Source organism: Erinaceus europaeus, chromosome 15, assembly GCF_950295315.1.
Source record: "Erinaceus europaeus chromosome 15, mEriEur2.1, whole genome shotgun sequence".
Lineage (NCBI taxonomy): Eukaryota > Metazoa > Chordata > Mammalia > Eulipotyphla > Erinaceidae > Erinaceus > Erinaceus europaeus.
Genome location: NC_080176.1, coordinates 46,514,185 through 46,531,154, shown reverse-complemented (window position 1 = coordinate 46,531,154; position 16,970 = coordinate 46,514,185). Strand labels below are relative to the sequence as shown.

At 40.5% G+C, this 16,970-nt stretch overlaps 1 protein-coding gene and 1 non-coding gene across 3 annotated transcripts in view; both read left to right on the top strand.

The window, feature by feature from the left end:
* GAREM1 (GRB2 associated regulator of MAPK1 subtype 1) overlaps nt 1-16,970 on the top strand; it is a 230,243-nt gene that overhangs the window by 141,311 nt on the left and 71,962 nt on the right. The gene's annotated exons all lie outside the window — the stretch shown is intronic.
* On the top strand, nt 6,477-6,590 carry LOC132533272 (small Cajal body-specific RNA 3). The gene has a single exon (XR_009545165.1). It is a non-coding gene; the product is annotated as a small Cajal body-specific RNA 3 (non-coding RNA).

Genomic DNA, 16,970 nt, shown 5'->3' with positions numbered 1-16,970 from the left:
CCTATGAAACATCCTCAAGGATTTTCCACTGGAGGTTGAAGAAGATGGACTGAAAAGAAAAGGAGAAAACAAAGATCAGGGGCCCAGGCGGTGATACACCAGGTAAAGCACACTTAGTACGAAGTACAAGGAATAGCACAAGGATCCCGGTTCGAGCCTCCGGCTCCCCACCTGCAGGGGGGTCGCTTCACAAGCAGTGAAACAGGTCTGCAGGTGTCTCTCTTTCTCTCCCCCTCTCTGTCTTCCCCTCCTCACTCAATTTCTCTCTGTCCTATCCAACAACAATAAATGGAAAAAATGGCCTCCAGGAGTATTGGATTTGTAGTGCAGTCACAGAGCCCCAGCAATAACCCTGGAGACAAACAACAACAAAACAAAGATTAGGAGGTGAGACTTCTATAAGGTAGATATTATAGATACATATAACGTAATGCTAACAGAAACTCTTCCCATAGACCCTTCCCAAGCCTATCCTCCTTTTAAAGAAAACTTCAGGTCACAAGGATCCCGTCTCTTCTGCCACTTTTGCCTGATCTACACAATTGTGTCACTTAGAAAAAACTAACTTGATCTATAAGAGAAAGAGATAATTCCCTGAGTGCTTTCCTATTTCAAATGCTTTTGTTTGTTTGTTTGTTTCTTACAAGCTTGCGGACTTGCTATTATACACAGAAGTGTTCGTGCCATCAGACCCCTCCCTGCAGCACCAGTGCAGTGTTTCACATAGTGGGTCAACTCAAGAATCAGTGTAGGTTTGTTTTATCAGCCATTGATTATGGGCCACAGGATCAGCATTTATGCTTAAAGAGCAGTGGAAACAAAGGACAAACACAGGAAATGAATGTTCATGCTTTAGGGTAAAAGAAAATTAAAACAGCTTGAAATCCCAGGCTTCTCTAGAGCAGGGGAACCAATGGGGTATATATGTATGTGTACGTGTGAGTATATGTGAAAGTGTTGTGCGTGTATAAACACATACAGAGTGATTGGCTGGCTGGTTCAACAAATGAGTGTGTGAGTATTTTAAAGAATTGACTCATGCAGTTGTGGAGACGGGCAAGTCTGAAATCTGCTTGCCTAAACCAACTAAACACTCATGAAACATGAGTTGGGGTTCCAGATCGCGGTCTATCAACAGAATGTCCCCTTCTTCTGGAAACCTCAGTCTTTTTTTTTTATTATTAAGGCATTCAACTAATTCAGGTCCACCCACATTATGGAGGGCAAATTATCTTACTCAGTCTACTGATTTAATTGTTAGTCTTATTCCAGATAAATAAATTAAAATGTGGGAACGTTTCCATTTTACAGAAGCATCTAGAACAATGCTTGGCCAAACACCTGGGAACCAGAAATGAGCCGAGTTGACACAAAATGCAACATCAGAGTTGGTAAATTACCTTGACCTGTGCCATTAGTCTGCTTTAGGAATGCGCTGGAATGCTACAGGGACAGCTTCCGTGTGAACTTCAGACTTAGGCTGGTTATCTAGAGCTGAAATATAATTTGTCCAAAACTTTTAAAGTCTTAAAGAATCAGAATCCTTTGTTTCTTACTTATCCTACTTGAGAAACTTTGCTGATGCCTTAGAAAAGGTGAGTAAGGGCTAGAGCCAAATAGCATAATGGTTATGCAAACAGATTCTCTTTTTTATTAGTGATCACTTCTTTTTTTTTCTCATGAAAATTACATGTCTTTGTTTTAGGACCGTAGGTGTATCGAACGTCAGACTCATCAGATAATATTTATTAATTTTCATTGTTAATCATGAGGTACCTAGTCTGGGCAGTGGCTTACAAAAGTGTGTCACTTTGAGAACTCATTGCTCTAAGGGAGCTTCAATAAAACTTATTTATTTATTCATTTTCTGCTACTCCCATCACCAAAGATCTGTGTGCAGACACTCATGTCTGAGGCTCCAGGGTCCCAGGTTCAATTCTCCAGCACCACCATAAAGCTGAGCAGTGCTCTGGTTAAAAAGTAAGAAGAAGAAAGAAAGAAAAAAGAGGGAAGGAAGGAATGGGCATCATCCTGGTTTTCCTATTTTGTTTTGCTGTTTGCCATACCTTTAAAAAGCAAAACGCGGGCACTTCCACACTGAAATCAGTTCTTCCTGGTTTGCTTTGGTTTTTCCAGGTGAAACAGGTTGGACAAGTTTAGGGGCCATTTCAAGTTGATGACCCTTAAAAGTGGTTACACTGAATTCAAATCTTTCCCTTTCAGACCTCCTTTTCACCTTCACCCCCTACCCCCACCACCACTACCCAAAACCTCTCATTTCCAAAGACAGGGAAAGGGAGAGACAGAATGTGAATGAATGAATATTTACCGTAGAACTCCTACCTGAATTCAGATTGGAGAAAAAGTAAAACTTTTACTACACATATGCCTTACTTGATTCTTCTGGGACTGTGGGTGTTTAAGGAAGAGAAGTTTAGGTTTCCTCATCTGTTCCTTTCCAATACTGCTTCTGCATTTTTGGTGAGGTATTTGTAGACAGATAAAGATTGAATCTTTAAAGAAAACTATGTCCTTCAGTCTGGGTCACCCTCCCCATGACCCCATAGCATTTAAGAGTGTTTTCATAGTCACTGAGTCTGCCAGGTTTGGGGCTCGTGTTATGCCTCTTTTCAGTTTGTTTGGTTAGTTAGCTAATGTGTTTTGCATTCAACCAAGGAAGTTCAAAATACTGTCTCTCAGAGGTAGACATGCTGTCCAACTTACAAGTGGTAGACTGGCTGAGTTCTCTGGGTGATGATTGAGCAAACCACCCACTAACTTTAAACTGGGATAGCTTGAAGCACAAATTGAATTTTCAATAGGAAATATTATCTTCTTAAGACATTCTAGAGCCTTTGGAAAGAATCTACTGGCTCTCCTGTGTTTGGCCGTTTTCAAAGTTTATATCACTATTCACTATTATATTAAATGTGGTTTTGAAAGTGTAACACTCTACCTTCAATCATCTACATTGCAAAGGTCATGAAAGCAAAGCCTCTTTCCTGTGACTAATGTAGATGGAAAGCAATGAACCTCAAGCAACCCGTAAGAGGATAAGCTACGCAGGAGCACACAGGGCTACAGAATTTGCCCATTACCTCTTAGGAGTCTAGACACCAGATACTGAATTGTAGTATATACTGGACATTAATTGGCCATGCTTATATGCATGTTGTAATGTTTCAGTTTTTTTTTTCCTGTGCATATTATCTGCTGTGTTTTATGTGGATGAAGTTTAAGGGTTTTGGGGTTTTTTTTGGGGGGGGTCCAATGTCAGGGTTGCTTTATTAAAGGAATGTTGATTAACAGGATTGTTCTTATCACAGTTTACCTTTCCACATGTCCTCAAGATAGGTATCAGTAGGCCTCACCTAGACAAAGCCCCATGAGTCCTTGCACAGTGAAATTGAATATAACTTTGTTAGTCCCATATTGGCACTTTCACTCCCGCTTTTTGGAACTAAAAAACAAACAAACGAACAAACAAAAACCAGGCTATTTTGGCTGGCAAAACAGTTCCTTGGATAGTGTGCTGTTTCGCTTTGTGTGCAACCCACCTTCAAACCCACCCTTACCACATAGAAGGAAGGTTTGGTGGTGTGATATCTTTCAGTCTCTCTCTCTCTCTCTCTCTTTCTCTCTCTCTTTCTCTCTCTCTCTCTGATCTCTATGTAGAAAACAAAATAAAATAGCCTATTAAGAAGAAGACATGTTTTCTTTTTTTTAAAATTTTTTAAAATTTATTTATTTATTTATTTATTTATTGGATAGAGACAGAAGTCGAGAGGGAAGGGAGGGATAGAGAGGGTGAGAGACAGAGAGACACCTGCAACTTCAGCTTTCCCCCTGCAGGTGGGGACTGGGGGCTCGAACCTAGGTCCTTGCGCACTGTAACATGTGCGCTCAACCAGGTGCACCACCACCCGGCCCCCAACATGTTTTCTTCTGGCTGAAGTCCCTGCTTTGTCTACTCTTCATGTTTCATTTCTTTATAATATTCAGACTGATATCATTATGTTCCTGTAGCCATTTATGACTATATTTCATTTTAAATTCATCTGAACAAGTGAGTAGGGAATGGGTCAGAGCTAATATTTGAGTTGTTGGATCCTGTTTTTCATAATGAAATGCTATAGGGGGCCAGGTGATGGCACATCTGGTAGAATGTACCTGTTACAGTGCGTAAGGACCTCGGTTCAAGCCCCCTAGTCTCCACTTGTAGGGAGAAAGCAAGAAATGCTGGAGGTCAGGCAGTTACACCCTAAGTTGAGTGCATATGTTATAGTGTACTAGGCCTAGATTCAAGCCCCTGGTCCTCACCTACAGGGGGAAAAGAACAGTAAAACAGTACTATGGGTATGCTTCTTTATCTCCTCTTTCCCTCGCAATGCCTCTGTCACTATCCAATAAATAAATTATTTTAAAATATGTGATAAAGGGAATGCTATAAATCTCCATCTTTGCATTTCTATGAAAAAATACAATTGTAGGAGCACACCTATTTGAGTGTACATGTTACAGTGCAGCAGGACCCAGGTTCAAGCCCCTAGTCACCACCTGCAGAGGGAATGCTTCACAGGTGGTAAAATAGTACTGCAGGTATGTGTGACTCCCTCTGTCTCTCCCTCCCTCTTAATTCCTATCTCTTTCCAATAAATAAATAAATAAATAAAATATTAAAAAGAGGAAAAAAATGCATTTGAGATGTTTCACTTAACACATATCATGAAGGGATTAAGATACTTAAATTCAATATTTGTAAAGCACCAATATTTATGAGGCTCAGTGGCTGGTGCTGTCATAGATGTGTTGTATGACTTTTGCCACATTCCAGTAGGTATTCATCATTGCTTATTGATAAATAAGGAAAGCCAGGCTGCAAAAGAATGATCCTTGGGGGAGGACCTGTAGCTTAGAAGTGAGCTGGCTATGCACTGGAGACGTTCAGCTTCTGTACATTACTCTTTCTGCCAGTGTTGATGTTCACTGCTTGCAACACTCTCTGTCACTGCTATGGTGGCTCTGCCCTCCCTCATTCCACCACCAGCCCCATCCCTTGCCATCTGCATATTCTCACTTGCGAATTTCAGATAATTTAGGCATCAAACCAGAAAGCATTTCCTGAGTTGTAAGTGGCATTGTCTCTGGGAACTCATGCATCTAAAGAAGGTACCATATTATGCAGTCATTAGCATCTTGTTTAAGAACCTCTGCTTTTCAGAATTAATTTCTCAGAAAGCATTGCCGTTATCTATCAAGCATTTATGAGAAATAAATACAAGAGATGGATACATGTAGTTCAAATCAGGACAACTCATTACATCCGCAATGGGTATTTAAAGAGTCCTGAGGTAATTGAACATGGTAATTGTGTTTCTGTATGGAAGGGGTTGTACTGCCTCTTGTCTTGTTTGTGTTTTGCCTGAGCCCATAATTGCAGAAATATCCTCCCATGGTGATTAGTACTCGATTTAAACAGACTCTTTCATTAAAGGTAACTATAATGAGACCAGTGAGAAACCAAGCTGTGTCCTTTAATGATAGTAATTCACTCCTCTTGTCACTTGACCATGTGTACACAGATGTGAGTCAAAGCCTTCAACTCAAGTCCTGCTTGAATTGTAAGAATAGAGGAGGTCGAATTACATAGCCCTTAAGGCCCCTTCCAGCTTTAGTCTTCTGTGATTCTTTGGAATACTCACCAAATGCAAGTTCAAAAATTGATTCTGCTTTCACACTGAGAGGGAAGAATGCCCACAATTGAATAAAAGATTAGAAGCTGTGGAAAGGAAATAGTTGTCTTGAGTAAGTTCTTTTATTGGAAATCAGTCTTGTACTACTGGACAGGAAATTAAGTCTTTGCCTAGGTCATTAATCATTGTGCCAATTTAAAAATTGGCAGTGGGGGGTGGGAGTGGCGGCTATATTTGAGTAGGAAGGAAGGAGTGGGCGGAGGGAGCACTCCTAAAAGCTTCCCAGTCTGAGTGGGCACTAGCAGGCCAAGATAAGGGGGATCAGCCACCCCCTTCTTGCCTGAGCTGACACTGATTGTCCCAGTCAACTCTTGAGATTCCCCACACATCTACTCAAACCTGTTTCTCACTTCTACCAAAAGGAGGGAAGTAGAAAGAATTACATAGTCTTCACAGAAAAGAGACAGGGCGGATAGTCCCCACTTAGCCAGGAGGATGTTATAAAGAGGAAGACAAAAAGATTTAAATATCCTTACCTCGTTGTCAAAGGTAACATTAATAAAAGACACCGCCCCCCCCAAAAAAAAAAAATCCATCAGAAAATCTGAGTCATAGGGAGCTGGGAAATGGCAATCCTAGTTGGGTGCAAATGTTATAATGTGCAAGGAACCAGGTTCAAGCCCCCAGTCCCCACTGCAATTTCACAGTGGTGAAAGTGTTGCAGGTCTCTCTCTCTCTCTCTCTCTCTCTTTCTCTCTCTCCCCCTCTCTCTCCCTCTGCCCTCTCAGTTTCTGTCTCTATTCAAGATAAATACACATTTCAGTGTTCCTACATAAACTTGGAGGTCTCTTTCAGACTTCGGACACCCACTAAGTCAGATTGTTCCCTCCAAAGGGTCTTCTCGCTGCTCCCAGGGACTGCTTCCCTGATCCTTATTCTGATTGCTGCTGGCAGTCAGGGTACAATCAAGGCACTGAAATTGGCGTGAAGGGTTTACTCAAGTTGAATTGTACTTCCTCCTGCTGTAATACACTCGCAGCTGACAATGTAAGAAGATAGGAATTATCATGGGCTGTCTCTCCCCGGAGTCATCATGGTTTTTGGATGTGATTCTAGTATTTTTCTTCTTCTACTCCCCCTTCCACCCCGCCCATGATCTTTGTGACATTGAAAATTTCCAGCAAACTCTGCCACCAGTGTAAGTAACTGTGGACTTTGCTGCTGTTGGTGGTGCGGTGCGATTCCCTGATTTTTGTGATAGAGAAACATTCTTTTGACTAAAAATAAATGTTAGAAAATAATAAAACAAAGCATATAAAGAAATAAATGGTATTTCACAGAAGAAAAAAAAAACAAAGCTGGCACAGTGTCCTCTGAAAAGACCCCATCTTTTTACGACCCCTTGTTTCCTTTGTTTCCTTTTCCTGCATGAAACTCCATTAGGGGAAACTTCTGCCAACCAACTCAGAACTCAGAACTTTCCTCTGCAGATGTTAATTGGGCGAGAAAAAGAAATTTTCAAAAGCAAGGCCACCCTTGCTTCACTTTTCTTTCTTTATTTTTATCTTTAATTATTTACTGGATAGAGACAGCCAGAAATGGAGAGGAAGGGGGAGGGAGAAAGACAGAGATACCTGCAAGCCCTGCTTCACCACTTGTGAAGCTTTCCCCCTGCAGGTGGTGGGACTGGGGACTTGAAGCCCCGTCCTTGCACACGGTAATATGTGCACTCAACCAGGTGTACTACCACCTGGCCCCCTTACTTCACTTTTCCATCCTTCTCCTCAGATGTGATAGTTTTAAAGTATTTGCACTTTTCTGCCTATTTTTTAAAACTTTTTATTAGTGATTTAGTAATTATTTAAAAGATTGTTAAGGTAACAGGGATATAATTCTATAGAATTTCCACCACCAAAGTTCTATGTACCATCCTTTCCATTGGAGACTTTCCTATTCTTTATCCTTCTGGGTGTATGGACCAAAATTCTTTTTGAGGTGTAGAAGGTGGAAGGTCTGGCTTCTATAATTGCTTCTCCACTGGACATGGACTTTTGCAGATCGATCCATACCCCTAGCCTGTTTCTCTCTTTCCCTGGTTGGGTAGGGCTCTGGAGAGGTGAGACTGGGACACATCGGTGAGGTCATCTGCCCGGGAAAGTCAGGCTGGCATCATAGTAGCACCACCTGCATTTTATTGGCTGAAAGACGGTAATATTTATTTTTCTTTTAAGTGAAAAGTTTTGGTAAATAAAATGCCTGTAGCCAATTTAATTTCCACAGAACTAACAATTCTTACATCTCAGGGTGTCATTTGTCTCACAGCTGTTCCAGGTGGAATCTAAATATACCACTGGGCTGTCTCATCATTAATCAGACACCTTGGAAATTCGCCCCCTTGGGGTCTGACTGACTAAGCCTTCGATAAAGCTTCCTTTTCCCTGATAGATTTTTCTGTTGAGAACATGGCTAAATTAAGTTGGGAATTGAAGTATTTGGCTTGGTTATAGTCTGTGTGGGTTTTTGTGTGCCCCCCCCCCAAAGTCTTTCTAATTTCACAGAGTTCCTAACCGCTCGGTGCACAATGTAGTCCTTTGCATTCCTGATGAATTCCGCCCTGAATCATCCTCCCCAAGTCCTGCAGGGACTTTGCTTTGATCTCTATAGATTACATACCAAACTGTGTAAGAGATCTGAGCCCTTGTTCCAAACAAGCCACGGCTGTTCCCCCCTAACTGAACCCCTCCATGCCATTGATGAGACCCTCCCCAAACTTAACTGATGATAATTTCCAAAATTCACAAGAAATCTTGAGGTTCTGACCTGGAGAAATGGGCCATAGCAACATGTGTCTGGGACCTTGTCGTCTCAGTGGGCAGTTCCCTTTGCAGCCTGACTCTTGAAGGCATAATCACTTCGTATTGTCAGTCTTGTTCTTTTCCAACGCCCCTTGATTCTCATCCTCTCTCTCTCTCTCTGTCTCTCTCTCTCTCTCTTCTTAATTATCTTTATTTATTTATTTGCATAGAGACAGCCAGGAATCTAGAGGGAAGGGGGTGATAGAGAGGGAGAGAGACAGATAACTTGCAGCCCTGCTTCACCACTTGTGAAGCTTTCCCCCTGCAGGTGGGGGCTGGGGGCTCGAACCCATGTCCTTGTGCACTGTAACATGTGCGTTCAACCAGGTATGCCACCGCCAAGTTCCCCCTTGATTCTCTCTAACAACCTCTCTGCCTTCTCTGTTTCTATAAATAAATAAGTAAATAAGTCTCAGTTCCTGGAGCAGGAAGCTAGCTCTGTGATTGGAGCACATGCTCATGCTGGGTTCAGTTCCTGGTACCACATGAGAACACCAAGTACAGAGGTAAGTGGTCTTCCCTGGGTGGTGGAGCAGTGCTTTGGTGTCTTTCCCTTTCTTCGTGCTCATAACAATATAAAATCTAAGCTGGACTGCAGAGGTACTGAATGGTGTGCATGTGTGAGGCCCTGGACTTATTCATCCCTTTTAGGACATTAGGGAGGAGAAAGAAAGACCCAATTCCTGTCTTCTCGATCTACCCACCCTCTTCATGTCTCCCTCTTTAAATCTCACAGGAAATGCTCACAGCTTCCACTGTTGTCTCCTCTGTAAATTTGACTCTTTAATTTGGCCATCTCCTATTCCAGAGTTCAACTGCCTATGGGATATTATCTCTACTTCATTCTGTTATCATCTCAGTCTCAATTTCTCTAAAGAAAAAAAAATGTCATCCTCTTTGTGCTGTGTTTGTTCTTCTAGATATCTCCTTCTAGCTTAGTGTTTGTACTAGGTACTTTTTTTCACTTTTTAAACTAGTTTTTATTTATAAGATAGAGATATTGGCAAGATCATAGGATAAGAGGGGTATAGTTCCACACAATTCCTACCACCAGAACTCCCTATCCCAACCACCCCCACCCTTGAATGCTCTCCTTTTTGAAGCTCTTCCAAAATATTGAGGACACAGGAATACTGTCTACCACCTTCTTTGAAGCCAGCATCACCTTGATATCAAAAGCAGAGATATAACCAAAAAAAGGAAAATTACAGATCAATATCCCTGATGAACATAAATGCTAAAATATTGAATAAAACTCTATCAACCCAAATACAACAATACATTAAAAAGATTGAACATCAAAACCAAGTGGGACTTTTATCCCACAGATGTAAGGCTGATTCAATACACATAAATTAATAAATCTGATCCACTACATCAACAACAACAAAAAAAATCCAGAAATCACATGATTACTTCAATAGATACAGAGAAAACCTTTAACAAGATTTAACATACTTTCATGATTGAATCATTTTTAAAAAATGTGAATAAATGGAAAACTCCTCAAACTAGCCAAGTCTATATACAGCCAGCAACCACCCTCAATGGCAACCACACTCAGTGACAGAAAACTGAAAGCTTTCACTCTTGGATCGGGCATAAGACAGTGTTGTCCTCTATAACTTACTATTATTCAGCATAGTCTTGAAAGTCCTAGCCATAGCATTTAGGCAAGAGAAAGAAAAGATAGGGATACAGATTGGAAGAGAAGAAGTAAAGCTGTCACTATTTGTAGAGGATATGATAGTAGACACGGAAAAGCTATAAGAATCTGGTAGAAAACTTGTGGGAATGACTAACAAATGTGGTAAGGTCATAGGCTCGGAAACCAGAGAGAAAGGAGCCAGGGACAATTTGTTGTGCTACAACCAGCTTATCATTTGAGCTTGTAACCCAGCACAGTACTGCTCGTTCACTCATTATATATTTGTTGCACAGAGCTGTGCTGGATAGTGTGCTGATTAGCTTCATTCCCACTTGTGACTGGCGGGGAAGCAATTTATACAGCTAATTTCATGGTTATTAATTGGACTTGTGATCAGTGCTTGCAAGTCTGATGATACTGCTGAAGGGAGCTTTTGGCCATGCTATCTCCCAGCTTTTCATTAGGTGACAGACAGCCAGACAAGTTACAAACCCAGGATTTGGGAAAGCCACCTGGTCTTGGATCTGTTCTGTGCTCATGGCTCTGATCAAGTACCTCTACCTGCTTTCCCACCTGTCACCAAGCCCATTGCCTGTCCCTGATGGTTTTCACTCCTGCTGTGACTCTACCTGTACTCTACCTGTATTTTCTGCTCCTCCATGGTTTTCCATCTCACACTTTCATTTCCACATCCTCTAATTATCCCAAAGTCAAACCTACCTTCAAGGTGCCAGCTCATGTCCCAGTTTCTGTTCCATTTCAAAAATGCCACTGTGATCTGTCTCTACCCTGATAACTTCTGTCAGCTCTGTTATGAATTGTTATGCAGTTCTCAGAAACAGACAACAATAGTACCAGTGCCACTTAGGAAAATGTCCGAGATTTAGTCCCATCCCCACCCCATACTTAGTCAGAGACAGGGGTGGGGTCTGGCTTAAGCAAACCCTCCTGGTGAGTGGAATGTACACTAGTTTCAGAACGGCTAGTTCCTGTGCCTCCTTTAGAACTGTCTTATCTTCTTCATGTTTCATATATTAATGCTTCAATGGCATAATGAAATTACAGCTCTACTACTTTGTCAACATGGATATTCTTAACAAATTTATATGCATTTGGATATGTTGCTGAAATACTGTTCTATGAATTTTCACCTACTTCTATATAACTAGCCACCTCATTTTGACCTACTTAGGAATCCATATTATCTGTACAGAAATGTTCAATTCTTCATAACCAGTGAAACCAGTTCTAGTGGTATAGGTTATACTGTAACCTTGGTGACATTCTTAAACAAAGGTGAAATAGTCTTAGCATAATTAGATTTTTTTGTTTTTTGCTATCCCTAAAATGAATGATATAATAGAATTAAAGAGGAGGGACAATCTAGAGTCTCCTGAGTGAATAACTTTGGTAGAAATGATAAAAGGATTAAGAGGGTTTGGGGGTAGAAGAGGTGGGTCCTAGAGCCCTTGGCTACATGGTTACATGGAGAGATACTTTTCATTCATTTCAAAATCTGGGGTAAAGCTATGGCAGCGTGTATCTCTGCTGCAACTATATGGGAATTTGAAGACGGTACTAAGAGGTGGTTCCTGTTTTAGGAAAGAATGTGTTGACTTGTTCATACTCCATGCTTGGCCTGTTAGAAGTTCAAATTTCCCTTTTCTCTTTTTTATTTTTTGCTTTTTACTTCCTAATATATTCAATAAGAAAAACTGTTACTCGTGTTTTCTCTCTAGAAATAAGTGCTCAAGGCATGATTTTATTTTATCCTGCTGCCCCCTAATAATGCATCACCTCTCCACTGTCCTCTCAAATGTAACCATTACAGTGTAGTTATTATTATTATTATTTCTATTGAGCCCTTTTTCTTTGGATGTGTTTTTACAAAAAGTACAGTAGTCTTTGTGCCAACTTCTTAAATTTATATAAATCATGTAGTCTTTTCAGTATTTTTCATTCAACGTTGTGATTTATAGGTGAACTATTTTCTATTAGTGGTTTAATAATGATTGACAAGATTGTGGTATAAGAGGGCTACAATTCCCACCACCAGAGTTCCATATGCCTTCTCTCCTATTCTTTATCCATCTGGGAGTATAGACCAAAGGCCTTTCTGGGGTGCAGAAGGTGGAAGGTCTGGTTTCTGTGATTGCTTCTCCATTGGACATGGACGTTGACAGGTCGGTCCATACCCTCAACCTGTTTCTCTCTTTCCCTAGTGGGGCAGGGCTCTGGCGAGATGGGGTTTCAGGGCACATTGGTAAGGTCTTGTGCCCAGGGAAGTCAGGTTGGCATCATGGTAGCATCTGCAACCCGGTGGCTGAAAAGCATTTAGATATAAAGCAGAACAAATTGTTTAGTAATTAGTAACCTAGAGGTAAAAGTATAGCAGATGAGATTTGGGGTCTTCATGTTGGAAGCAGCTAGGAAGTCTATGTTAGGTAAGTTTTTAAAATATGGTCTTTTGCTATGGTCTTTTTGCTATGAGTTCCCAATGAAGGTCAGCGACAGCAACAAAATCATACCATAGTGAGCATCCTCATGTGTTCTCTGATCTTAATGTGAGTATTTCTTTGGGCTGTAGTAGACTTGTCTATAGCCATCATTTGACTAAATTATGCCAGATCGCTCTCCAGAATGACTGTCCCAGCCTCCCTCCCACCACACCCCAATAGGATGCTTACGCAACATCAGGAACCGGTTGTTTTTTCAGTCCAGTAGATAGATGTGAAGTAATAGCTTCTAAATTGCATATATCTGACTAATTAGCTTCTCTTCACATGCTTGCTAGTCTTTATAGTAAGTTTCCTGTTTATTTGTTGCTTATCCTGTGTCTGTGTGTGTGACTTGCAGGGTTCCATTTGGTAGTTCAGACCATCTTTTTTTTTTTTTTTCCAACTTAGCCCTAGTCAGCAGAATCTATTCTATCTTGTCAGCCTTTCCCATACCCCCTCACTGGATTGAATCACTAATTTTAATGTAAGCACTCTATTTCCTTATCATTTCTGCTTCTGGAGTTCTTCCTTGCCCATTGGTGATGTCAATAGCGATTTATTTTTTATTTTTCTTTCAGAAAAGGAAAGAGTATATTATGAACCAGATAAAATAGTTCTGCCAGTTATCTTTATAATATAAAGGCTTTTTCCATTTCCTCAACCTTCTCTCTATTCCACAAAAATGTTTGTATAAGTTGAAATGACTCAGAAGGCAAGCTGTCTCAGTGACTAGTTAGAATAACACTTAATATCAACACACCCTTTATCCTGGTTTTATGGTGTCTCAAATATACTGTAGTGGAAATTTGGTATAATTGCTACAAGAAACTATTATTTGCTGACAGTTGTCTTTTCTATCTGTAGTATGTTGACCATGTCAACCAATATAAATTCTGGTCCTTACTCCCAGAGGGATAAAGAATAGGAAAGCTATCAAGGGAGGGGATGGGATATGGAGTTCTGGTGGTGGGAATTGTGTGGAGTTGTACCCCTCTTATCCTATGGTTTTGTCAGTGTTTCCTTTTATAAAAAAAAAATTAAATTCTGGTCCTGTCTCATTGCATTCTAGAGTGGTTCAGTTATTCAAGGATTCAGTTGAACTTGTGAGTTTTTGGCAGAGTATGAAAAAATAAACATGATGCCCTAAAATTCATGTCTGAAAATCTATAACGGCATTAGAAGGATTCAAACCTTTACATCAATGAAATAGAAAGTTTTCTTTTTTTTTCCTCCAGGGTTATTGCTGGGGCTTAGTGCTGGAACCATGCATCTACTGCTCCTAGCAGCCATCTTTTCTCCATTGTTGTTGTTGTTGGATAGGACAGAGGGAAGTTGAGGGAGGAGGGGAAGACAGAGAGGAGGAGAGAAAGACACCTGCAGACAGACCTGCTTCACCGCTTGTGAAGCAACTTCCCTGCAGGTAGAGAGCTGGGGGCTGGAACTGGGATCCTTACACCTGCCCTTGGGCTTTGCACTATGCGCACTTAACCCGGTGAGCTACCACCCAGCCCCCCAAAAATAAAGATTTCTAAGTATTTTTTCTGCCCAGTAACTTTGACATTTTCTACTCCTGCCTTGAACAGAGCAATAAATCTCAAAATAAATGTTCTTTGAACTTTTTATCAAGACTTAATGGACATGTCACATTATATTGGAACGATTCAACACTTGTACATACTAAGGAATTAGAGAATTTGAGAAGTATCTCACTTGGATAGTATGCTGCTTTGCAATGTACAAGACCCAGGCTTGAGTTTAGCCCCCACTGCACTGAAATCAGCATTGGTGCTGTGGTCTCTCTCTCCATCTTCCTTTCTCTGCCCCCCCCCCATCTCTGTCTCTACAGAATAGACATAAGGGGGTATACCTCAGTGGTAGAGCATTTGACTGCAGAATAGATAAATCAGTATTAAAAATAATAATAAATGTTGTTAGCATCTATCAACATATATATTTACAAAGAACTGTTTTTCTGATGAGAGATTTTGTTACATTATTTTAAATAATGGTTAAAATATGAAGGGGTAATTCATTTGGCCCCCTTATTGAATCCTAATAATAAAAATGTAATATTAAATATGTAATTGTTATATTGTACCTACATGACCTCATTTAGTCCTGCAACAATTCAATGAACTAGGCATCCTCATCTCCATTTTATAGACAAAGAAACCAAAACCTAGAGAGATGTCTTCCTGAAGACCTGTATCTATCTAAGAGAACTGAGATTCAAGCCCAGATCTGTCTGTTTCAAAACTGGGCTCTTGGTCTCTATTAACAGTGATTCAGGTGAGTACAAATCAGCCTTAAGTGATGACTGGCTAAAGAGGGATATGCTGAAATTTACACAAACCATTCATACCCCAAACTCAAGCTCAGACATTTAATACCCAGACACACAATATTTTACAGCAAAATTGTAGCCCAAGCCCATGAGCTTTCTAGTTATTCTTTCTTTGTCTCACAGATTATCTGGTGTCCACATTTGGGCGTCATAATACTGTTGGCTGTAATAATAGCTGTTTTCTTCATTGAAAGCTATTATCACCTTACTCTAGTGAAGTTTCCAATTACAAGGCAAAATCATACATTTTCTTTATTCTTCCTTTGGGCCAAGTTACTAGTGAAGATGGCTGTAAGCCTCTGTGTCAACACTAGTCAACATGAATATCACTGCTCACTTTCTGATGCTTACTTGTTTCATTTACTTGGAAGAATATTAGCAGAGATATCTATTGAGCTATATATGGAATGTCTTTTTAGAAGATGTATTAATTATAGGATAGGGGTGAGAGAAAACCAGAGCACGACTCTGGCATATGCATCACTGAGGATTGAATTTGTGACCTCATGCTTGAGAGGCCAAAGTTTCATTCACTACATTACAGCCAAGGTCACAGATACAGATTCTTAAATGTCAGAGATTCTTAAAGTTACATTCTAATAACCCTGGCCCTTTAAATGTTTAATACACACGCACACGCACACGCACACGCACACACACACACACACACACACACACACATATATATAGAGAGAGAGAGGGAGTGAGAGAAAGGGGGGGAGGGCACGAACCAGACAATGAAAATAGTTTCAGCATCTTTAGAAGTCATAGTTGCTAACACCATCCTGATTTTTCTTTTTAGAATTTCCCCCATGAATTAGGGTTATTAAAAGTCTGTTCTTACATTAGAGGCAAGAATATTTTTATTTGAAATGTATTTCGGTGCCCTGACAAAGTCATTCCTCTAAGCATACTTTTTCTCTTCAGCCTTGTTTATCCCATCAGACATTCCTGCCAGGAACAGCCCTGTTTACATAACTGCCCTTGTTGGATGGAATATTTTACTGAACACAGTTCTACACCGCACCACAGCCTGTTTAACATGGAAGAGGGACAAACCCTGAAAGGCACTAGAGAATGCTCAATAAGCTAGAATGGTGACAAATAAAAGTGGAAGCATTTGGATGAAAATGAAGTACTGGAAGAAAGGAACAAGAAGAGCAGGGGTGTTTTGTCAGCAGATTATACAAGAGGAAAAAAAGTTCCTTTGTGAGGGGGTCAAGAATGAAAACCAGGACCTGGGCGGTGGTGCAGCGGGTTAAGCACACATGGCAGAAAGCACACAGGCTGGCATCAGGATCCTGGTTCGAACCCCAGGCTCCCCATCCTCAGGGTCGTCCCTTCACAGGTGGTGGAACAGATCTGCAGGTGTCTGTCTTTCTCTTCCTCTCTTTGTCTTCCCCTCCTCTCTCCATTTCTCTCTTTCCTATCCAACAATGACAAAAATAACAACAATAATAACAATAACGATGATTAACAACAAGGGCAACAAAAGGGAAAATATAAAGTAAGTTTTAAAAAAGAGTGAAAACCATTCCTTACTTACACTAGTTGATAGGACAAAGGTATATATTTAAAGTTTGAAAACATGGTAGTCACTCTTACCAAAAATGGAGCTCCAAGTCCACAGAGATATCTCTTGACCATTGTCTTTATTTCTTAATTAAAAGAAGAGATATAAGAGGTGTGAGAACCTCTGTGTCATATAGGATATTCACTTTTTACTGGAGTTTTCATTTTTACTGGAGGGTTTTTTTTTTATTTACTTATTTATTTATGCAAGGGAGAGAGAACCAGAGGCTCACTATGATATATGTGATACCAAGGGTTGAACTCAGGACCTCAGACTCCAGGGTTCTATGCGTTACCCACTATCCCACATCCTGGCCTTTTACTGTATTATTAACTGCCTCCAATAAGCGTAAGACTCCT